This window comes from Elephantulus edwardii, unplaced genomic scaffold (genome assembly GCF_000299155.1).
Source record: "Elephantulus edwardii isolate Elephantulus edwardi_28Jun2011 unplaced genomic scaffold, EleEdw1.0 scaffold00011, whole genome shotgun sequence".
In the NCBI taxonomy this organism is placed as follows: Eukaryota; Metazoa; Chordata; class Mammalia; order Macroscelidea; family Macroscelididae; genus Elephantulus; species Elephantulus edwardii.
The window spans coordinates 18224298-18233373 of NW_006399761.1; the positions used below are offsets into that span (position 1 = coordinate 18224298).

Below are 9076 nucleotides of genomic sequence, written 5' to 3' on the forward strand. Positions count from 1 at the left end.
TACATCCTGTATACGAATGCCAAAGCATACACCTGAATTTTGTAGCAAATCACACACACACACACACACACACACACACACACACATTATTCGGGCTCTTCTAGCTATCATTTCTCTCATCTTTGTACCAGGTGTCAGAAAGGCAAAGTGTAGACTGATGCCCTTGGCTTTATTTCCTGCTTTTCCCTCAAGAAATTTTTGGATACAGAGGAGAATAACCTCAGTTTCCTTCACACTAAAAGCACACAGAGACAAATGCACAACTGTAAGTTTCCCCCCCTTTGGCCAGTTCTTATGTTACTCCTTCATTTCATCTATTTCTCCAAAGAGCAAATGACGGAAGCAGGGCTGATTAGCAAAATGAGACAGATGCTGCAGAAGTAGCCAGTTAGTTATCTGCAGACACATCTGATTGGACTCTGCCAGCTGTCAATTAGCGTTTCTGTGTTTGGTTGATGAAGTGATATTTGCTTTTCAGGACCGCCATTGGCTGAGAGGCTGAGTGTAATGAATGTTAAACTGAGCCTAGATCATTTTTTAAATCGTGGCTTGCGGCTTAACAGCCCTTTAAATGAATTGTATAAACAAGATAGTTGTTAATTCTCAATCAATGTACCATTAATCATCAAATAGTTTCTTAAAGAGAACTTTCTTTACAAAAGCTCAAGAAATCCCGTTAAAGCCACAGAGAAGGATCCCTGGTAGCACAGTGGTTCAGCTACAACGTTGTGGTGGGACCCAACCAGCTTTTTCCACTAGAAGAAGTTGTATCATCTGCTTCATAAAGTTTTAGGATCTTGAGAATCTTATGGAGATTCTTATGGCCCGGGATAGGCTTCATAGCCAGTTACCTGTTCAGCGACGACTTCCCCATGCAGTGTCAGTGTTTTCACAGAATTGTATTTGAAGATGTGCATTTCTGTGGCCTCGGAGTTAACGTACTAAAAAACAAAGACATCTCTCGTGGCTTAGACTATAGCATGTTGTGTTGCTAATAAAAATTCTGACTCTCCAATGGTTTCAATCCACAAATTGTTCGGAGGAAGAAAGACAGGCCGTCTCCTCTTTTAAGATTTACAGCCTCAGAAACTCAATTTTGGACAGTCGGAGGGGGTACTGTGAGTTGAAATTGGCTTGGTGGCAGTGAGATTTTTGAGTAATTACAGTTTTAAAAAGTTTTCATGACGCCGTGTTAAGGACTGAGGTACACCTGACTCAGTCATGGGGTTTTCAACACTTTCATATGAATGTGAAAGCTTAACGGTAAATAAGAAAGAGTGCAGAAGATTTTAAAACATTTGAATTATGTTGTTGACAAAGGACATTGATGATGCTATGGTCTGCCTTGGAGAAAGCATAACCAGAAAGTTCCCTGGAGACTTGGAAAGGGAGCCTTAGTGTCATGTACTTCGGACATGGAGTCATGAAGAAGGACAACCCTCTGTTGGATTTCTTTGCAGGAAGACACTGTCCATCTTTTCTAATACAGAGTACATGGTAGATTTGGACTCCTGACTATATGTTAGTAGCCAGATTAAAAACAAAAAAGGCTGCTTTGATCCTGTTGTATAGAACTCTAAGGTTGGGAGAGAGATAAATGACAATCACATCTAGAAGCAGAATTATTAATGCAGATAAAAAATGTGAACTAGTTCACTAGGGAGTTCCTGTGGTCTAATGGTAAGACACAGCACTGCAGTCTCAAAGGCACGTGATTCAAATCCACCAGCTGATCCTTAGAAGAAGGAATGGGTAATCTTCTGCTATGTGATTTGCTGCCTCTTAAAACCCACTGGAGGGTCAGCTATGAGTTGTTTCTGACTCATGACATACGATAACAACAGTTCACCATAACTTCATAAGTAAGCGCATGCATACTTATTGGTTAGTCAGACAGCATTCCTTACAATATTGATTCTCTACCTCCAAGTTCAGCTCTCACCTCTTCAAAGTGAATGGAATTTCTATCGATGCACCCACCGTCTCAGTTCTGTGGTGACTCATTCACTCCCACTGAGGCAAAACCAACTGCTAGTTGACCCTCCATTGGGTTTCTGAGACTATAAATCGCATGGGATAAGGATGCCCATCTTTATTCTGAGGGGGGCTACTGGTAGATGAAAACTCCCAGAGAAGCCCAGTCTTGGGTTAGCAGCACAACTTTCTACTGACTTCACACCAGAGCTCCCTAGTTCTGAGACAGAATGTGACTAAATTATGCAGAAGTCACTTGATTTGTTAGAGAGTCACTGTAGGGTGGGCACATGATACAGACTAGACCATGTAAAAGGAGTTTTCTTGGAAGCTTTTGAGAAATATTTATCTCATCTAAGAAGAGACACTCTACAATCAACACTCTTAGTACCAGCAGTCAGGAAATTAAAAGACAAATTGGACTGGGAAATTCTATTGTCAGAGACCTCTCCAAGGTACTGAGGAGCAATGATGTCAGTCGGGAGACTAAGGTGTGCCTGATATAGGCCATGGTCTTTGCCATTACTTGCCATGCATCAGAGATGTGGACAATGACTAGGGATGATAGAAGGAGAATTGATGCCTTTGAGCTGTGGTGCTGGAGAAGAATATTGATTATATTATGGACTGCTAGGAGAACAAACAAGTTCATCCTCAAGAGGCTGAAGCCAAGCTGCTCCTTAGAGGCAAGGATTCTGAAGCTTCATCTGACATACTTTGGACATGTTGCAAGGCAGGACCAGTTCTTGGAGAGGGACATCATGCTTGGGAGGCTGGAGGGACAGCGCAGGAGGGGAAGACCCTTTATTAGATGGATTGATTCAGAGACTGGGGTAATGGGGATAGGTATGTCAGAGACAATGAGGGTAGCAAGAGATAGAGCCGGGTTTAGGGCTGTTGTACATAGGGTCGCTATGAATCAAAAGAGACTTGACGGCACATAACAACAATAATAACAACAAGAGACAGTGAGGTAGGTAGATCTTCTCTCTGGATACTTTCATCCTCTGATGAGATGTCTTAACTGTAGCAAACCTGTGACCAGACCACATGTAGATGTAGACACAGCTAAATAAATTCAAGACTTTTCTTAAAATTGAACAGCTACTAAAAGTTGGGGGCAGACAGAAACTGAATCCGCGTTTTAACTTCACATTGTCATGTTGCTGCTAAAGGCACGATGCTGTCAGAGAAGTGTGGAATGCAAAATTCTGAAAGATGTATGAGATACTGTCAATAAGCTTAGGAACTTGGAAAGGTTTTTTTAGTTTTTTGTTTGTTTTTACTTCAAAATAGCATTTTTTATTATATAAAAATGTAAAAATCCAGCAAAGACAGAAATACAGATATATTTCCCTTGGATTTCACATTTGTTGATTTTTCTCCATAATCTGTTTTTCAATACAATTTACATCCTCATCCCCATTCCCATCCTGATTATACAGATGCTGATGGCAGAAAGGCCTGGAATAAATACATCCAGAGGAGAAGATAAGGGGCAAAGCTGTGATGCCACGTGCGTGCACAGGGTCTAAGAGGGAGAGGGGGGCAGTGCCTTGGGAATAAACCCCGGGTAACTAGAAGGTTTCAGCTAAAGTTTGTTCAGTTATCCTTGTCTTTTGCTCCACGTTTCAGGACGCATGTGAACTCGATGTAATTAAAATTCCCCTCTTTGTCGATGGAGCATCTCTGTAGAGCTCCTCCACTTTCTCGTCTGTGAAGCGGTCCCCTATGGTGGTCAGTCGCTCTCTCAGGTAGTCTTCCTGGATGGTGCCTGTTGCTTCTTCATCAATGCAGCCAAAAGAATTTCTAATGACATCCTCCAGATCTGTCCCATTGAGCTTCTCCCCAATCGTCACGCGAAATATGGTGGTGAAGTTGATGGGCCCTGGAGCCTCGTTCATTATGGCTTCCAGGTACGCATCGCGTCAGGTTCTTCCCTAGAGAGGCCAACATATCATGCAAATCCTCCTTGTCAATGAAGCCATCTCTGTTCTGGTCAATCATGTTGAAGGCCTCTTGGAATTCCTGAATCTGGGACTGGTCAGACATGGCAAACACATTGGATGTTGTGCGCTGAGGGCTCTTCTTGGTGCTCTTGGTCTTGGCCTTTTTGCTCGACATGGTTGCTGTTTAATTAATCAGACGCCTGGACCGGGCAGCGCTACGTGAAGCAAGGAGGAGAACTTGAAATGTTGAATGTCGTTATTGTTATGTGCCATCCAGTTGACTATGACCCATAGTAACAATGAACAAACAACAATGGCTTTGAACTTTGTCCTATCCTGATCCTAACCATCTCTGACACACCTGATTCCCTTGTCACAGTCACTGTGTCAATCAGCTCATCCAGGGTCTTCCTCTTCTGCACAGGCCTCTACCCTTACAAGCATGTTGTCCTAGAAGACAGTACAAAAAAGATAATTACATGACAGAGGTCCAGAACGAAGGCTGCGTAGTGGAGTGGACTTGGGGGGAGGGATTGTGCAACAGTGAAAGACTTTTTCTTTTATTTTTCAAAGAGAAGAACGAACTGGAGGGGAGGGGTGGGCAGGGAGAAAAGTGCAACAATGAATGAATGAATGGAAATCCAAAATCTCTGTAAATTTCCATTAAAATTAATAATAATAATAATAAAACTTAAAAAAGAATCGAGTGATAGTTCAAATGATACTTAGATTAACGAAGACTGCAATCATACTACTCACTGCCACTGAGCCAAGAAGGGCTGGTGACCCAATAGAGATGTCTCTTTGACAGTTCGAATTCATCAGCAGCTCTCCAGGGAAAAGTAGACAATCTCCTCCTGTGTGACTGATGTTGTTGTTGTTGTTGTTAAGTGTCGTTGAGTCGCAGGCGACTCATAGCGACTCTATGAAGGAGATTCCTTGATGCTTGGGTGCCTTTCATCCTCTCTGCAGGTTCACAGGGTTTCTGGAGGCAAGCTGTTATGGAAGTGGATGCCACTCCTCCTTCCAAGCTGATAGCCTCTGGTTAATTCTTTGAATGGTTCAGCTAGGAACTGATTCTAAACAACAACGAGTCTTCTGAGTTTGCCTTCAAGTCAAGTCTAACTCATAATAATTCTCTACCCACTTTCACAGGCTGTCTGTCAATCTTTATGGCCATGCATTTTTTCCACTCAGATCACTTGATGGATTCGAATTGCCACTAAGTCTAGTGGCAGCGTGTGTTCTGTGTTGCACTGATAACCAAAAGGTTTGTAGTTTAGAACCACTAGTTGCTGCTGGGACAAGGATGCGTAGTCTCCTCCCAGAAACCTGTTTGAGGGTTCAGTATCACTGGGACTGCAAAAAATTGGGGGATTTGGCTTTGTTCTGTTTTTAGTATGGGGCAGGGTTAGAGAAACTTGTTTTGAGATAGAAATGAAGAATTGTATGCAGTGGAGATGAGGACCTGCTGAAATTGGAGTGTCTGAAATACATTCAATAGACAATAGGAAATGCAAGACTGGACTTTTCAGTAATCATTTCATCACCTTGTCTATAGAGGATATGTAATAATGATATGTATAATCAAATCAGTGAAAATAAACCATTTTTCTGAAATTAATATGTATGTAAATATGCATATGAGCACTCTCCCGTTTGTATTTCCAACTTCCATAGCCTCATTCAGATGGAAAAATAATCAAACTCTAATGTAATAAAAAAAAAGAGACCTGGTAAGAGACTAGTAGGTAAGAATGGATAACCATGTGCCAACCCAAAGGTACATGGTTCAAATCCAACAACAGCTCTGTGGGAGTAAGAGGAGAAATCTCCTGTGCTGTCCACAACCTCTGAAAACCCACTGGTAGGTGAGCTAGGAGTTGGTTCTGACTTGATGGCACATAACAACTACAATGATGGAATAAAGAGGAAGAAAGAGAGCTCAAATATCTCCCCTGGAGTAAGTTTTATGAGTAATGCACATATAGGTAGTACATAGCAAAGGTAAACTAGTTCTTTATTTTCAAAAGAGTCACTGCTTGTATTTTGCACCTGTGCATTTTCAAATAGGAGTTTAAAATCAAACACACTATATATGTATCCCTCTTTACTTATATTTTCTGTTACCTAACAATTATATCATCCCACAAGTTTTTCAAGTGTTTTGTGTATTTTTTTCCCCTGAAAGCGTTAACAGCAAAGGGTCAACAAGCCCTATGACGCTTTTAGAATGAGAACCATGTAACAACACATTGCATAGATTCTTCTGTTGCCATCATGTATTTCAGCTTCGTGTGGCAGAAATGTCAGCAAGACAGCCAAGCTATGCACTCTTCAACAGTAAAGTGTTTTCTTTCAGTGAGCTGATATGTATTTCTTTTTATTATTCCCAGTTAGCAGAGTCAAATCTGGGAGAAAAGGGGACTGCTTTACCAGTGAGCCACTTACCAAGTCTCCAGAGTGACAAGAAAGTGAAAATCAACTGCTGATAATTGAGAAAATCTAGTCAGTCAACAGCTTTATCCATTTATTCATTCTCTGCAGTGATTTTGACCTTTTGGCTCGTACACTGTTTATTGCCCCCCTCCAACATGTGTGTGTGTGTGTGTGTGTGTGTGTGTGTGTGCGCGCGCGCGCGCGCGTGCGTGTGTGCATTTTCAAGGCTACATTTGAAGATGGAGAAAGTATCTTGGTCAGTGGCACATCCCCAGGGGCTGCTAGGAGATGGCAAATGGCTCTTGGATGTGATGGGAATTACACGAGACCTGGAGAAAGAGAAGGACATATGGAATTATGACTTGATCCATAGCATTCTTGTTCTGCAATCCACACAGACTACAGGTAAAACCTCAGTCGAACAATTAGGTGACCCTGCGAGATCTGGTTTTCAAAGACTTTTTGAGTTTATTCCAATAAGGAAAAAAGAAATCAAATATCTAAGCACTGATTTGACAGTTGTCTCAGTCAATTGATTATTTGTAGAGACCTGGAAAGGACTCCTTTTGGTGCAATGAATGGCTAAGCTTTGGGCTGCTAATGCTTTGTGGTTTCCCCCCACCCCACTAATCTTTATTTTTTTGATTAATTGTAATGAAAGTTTGCAGAGACTTATGGTTTCCAGTCATTCATTGCTGCACTTTTCTCCCTGCCCACCCCCTTCCCCCAATTCACTCTTCTCCTTGAAAAGTAAAAGAAAAACTCTTTAATTGTTATGCAATCCCTCCCCCCAAGTTCACTGCACTGTGCAGCCTTCATTCCGGACTCCTGTCGTGACAATAATACCCAATCATTTATCCCTTTTAAACAGTTCTCTCCATCATCTGTTGGAATGTAGTGTACATCATTCTTCCCCTTCTTTTCTGTCTTCCCTCAACCCCATTGTCAGCCCCGTTTTACAACAGTGGTCCTATGCAATATTTGTTCTTTTGTGACTGAGATATTTCACTCAGCATAATGTCCTCCAGGGTCACCCATTTTGCATAATATTTCATGAGTTCCTTGTTTTTCAATGCTACGTAGTATTCCATTGTGTGGATATACTAGAACTTTTCTATCCATTCGTTTGTTGATGAGAGCTTGGGTTGTTTCCAGCTCTTTGATATTGTGAACAAAGCCGCAATAAATATGGTTGTGCAGCTGCTAATGTTTTGAACTTGCCACCTGGGAAGTTACCTAAGAGAGAAGATCTAATGATCAATTTACACAAGGATTATAGGCTTGGCAACTCTGGGAGCAGTTTGACTTTGTCTTATAGAGTCACTATGAGTCAAAATGGACTCAACAAAAATATTTCTATAATAAGAAAGACCTGCATTTAAATCCGAGTGTACCACTTGTTAACTGTCTCGGTCATATCACCTTTATTTCTTCAGCAGTGAAACAAGAATGGATATGACAATGACTTAAAAGAATGCTCACTGCTTATCTATTTCTACAATAATAGTATGAGAATACAAGCAGGGAGGGAACTCTAGGGGGGAGGATGGATGGGGGATATCATAATAGGGTTGCCCCATTTGATAGGTGGAGGGAGAGGTGGGTTAAGGAAATGGGAAAGATCTGGTATAAAAAAAACCAAAGTATAAATTCAGGTGAGATCTGGTGGCCCAGTGTCAAGAAGCTGCACTGCAATCCCAGAGGTGCATTGTTCAAATCCACCAGAGGCTCTGCTGGAGAAGGAGGGACAATCTCCTCCTGTAGCAGTCAGATCTGATTTGATGGTACACACACACAAAAGAATAAAACAAAAATAACATTTTTTTAAAAGTTCAAATTTCCAAACTAAAAGAACCATGAGTCATTGAATTAGTGCCAACTGGTAGAGACCTAACGTTAGATTTTTCAAGACTGTAAGTATTAGTGAGACGAGACTGGTCATCTTTTTCCAATGGAGCACCTAGAGGTTTCAGGGTTTTGAACTGCCAACATTTTGCTTAGCAGTGCTACGTATTATGCCCTCCGCGACAATGTTAAATGCTAGGCACTGCATCCGAGACAAGTCCTCAAGTAAAAGTAATGCTCGTAATTGCTTCTATTTCTCCATGTTAAAGATATCGAATTGAACATTTCCTTTCACGCTAAGAGTTCCTAGCGCAGTTCAGTTTTGTCTTGTTTATACTTGAGAATTCATGGACACACATTTTGCTGGTGGTTTAAGTCTTCGTCGTGGCTTTGCAGCTATTTCTGTTAACAGAAGAACTCTGGAACATGGAAGAAAAGACTGGAAGCTATTTATTAAGTACAAGTAAATGCTACACGATGAGTTCCATTTGATGGATACCACATTTGCTTTGTTTCACGGCCACAGGCAAGAGTTTAATCTGTGAACCAGTTAGCAACATATCTAGCTGCAAGTAAATAGACAAACAATAAAACAAAATCTAATAGTAGTTTATTGTGGCTGTGTGCCCTCAAATCCACTCTGGTGTAGCCCAGAGGACAAAGCAGAATTGCCCCATGGGAAGGTCCTCCTTTGAAACTCATTACGAGAACAGATTTCCACATCTTTCTCTAAGAAGGTGGGTTTGAACTATCAACTTTTTAGTTAATAGCCAAGTGTTTACAGACTGTACCACAAAGACACCTAATAGTAGATTCAAATAGTCTTAAGTCTAGTGCATTACCTCAAACATCTAATTACGGACACTGGT

At 41.3% G+C, this 9076-nt stretch overlaps 1 pseudogene; it reads right to left on the minus strand.

The window, feature by feature from the left end:
• Positions 1-3576: 3576 nt before the first annotated feature.
• Positions 3577-4110, minus strand: LOC102843586 (annotated as a pseudogene).
• Positions 4111-9076: the final 4966 nt, after the last annotated feature.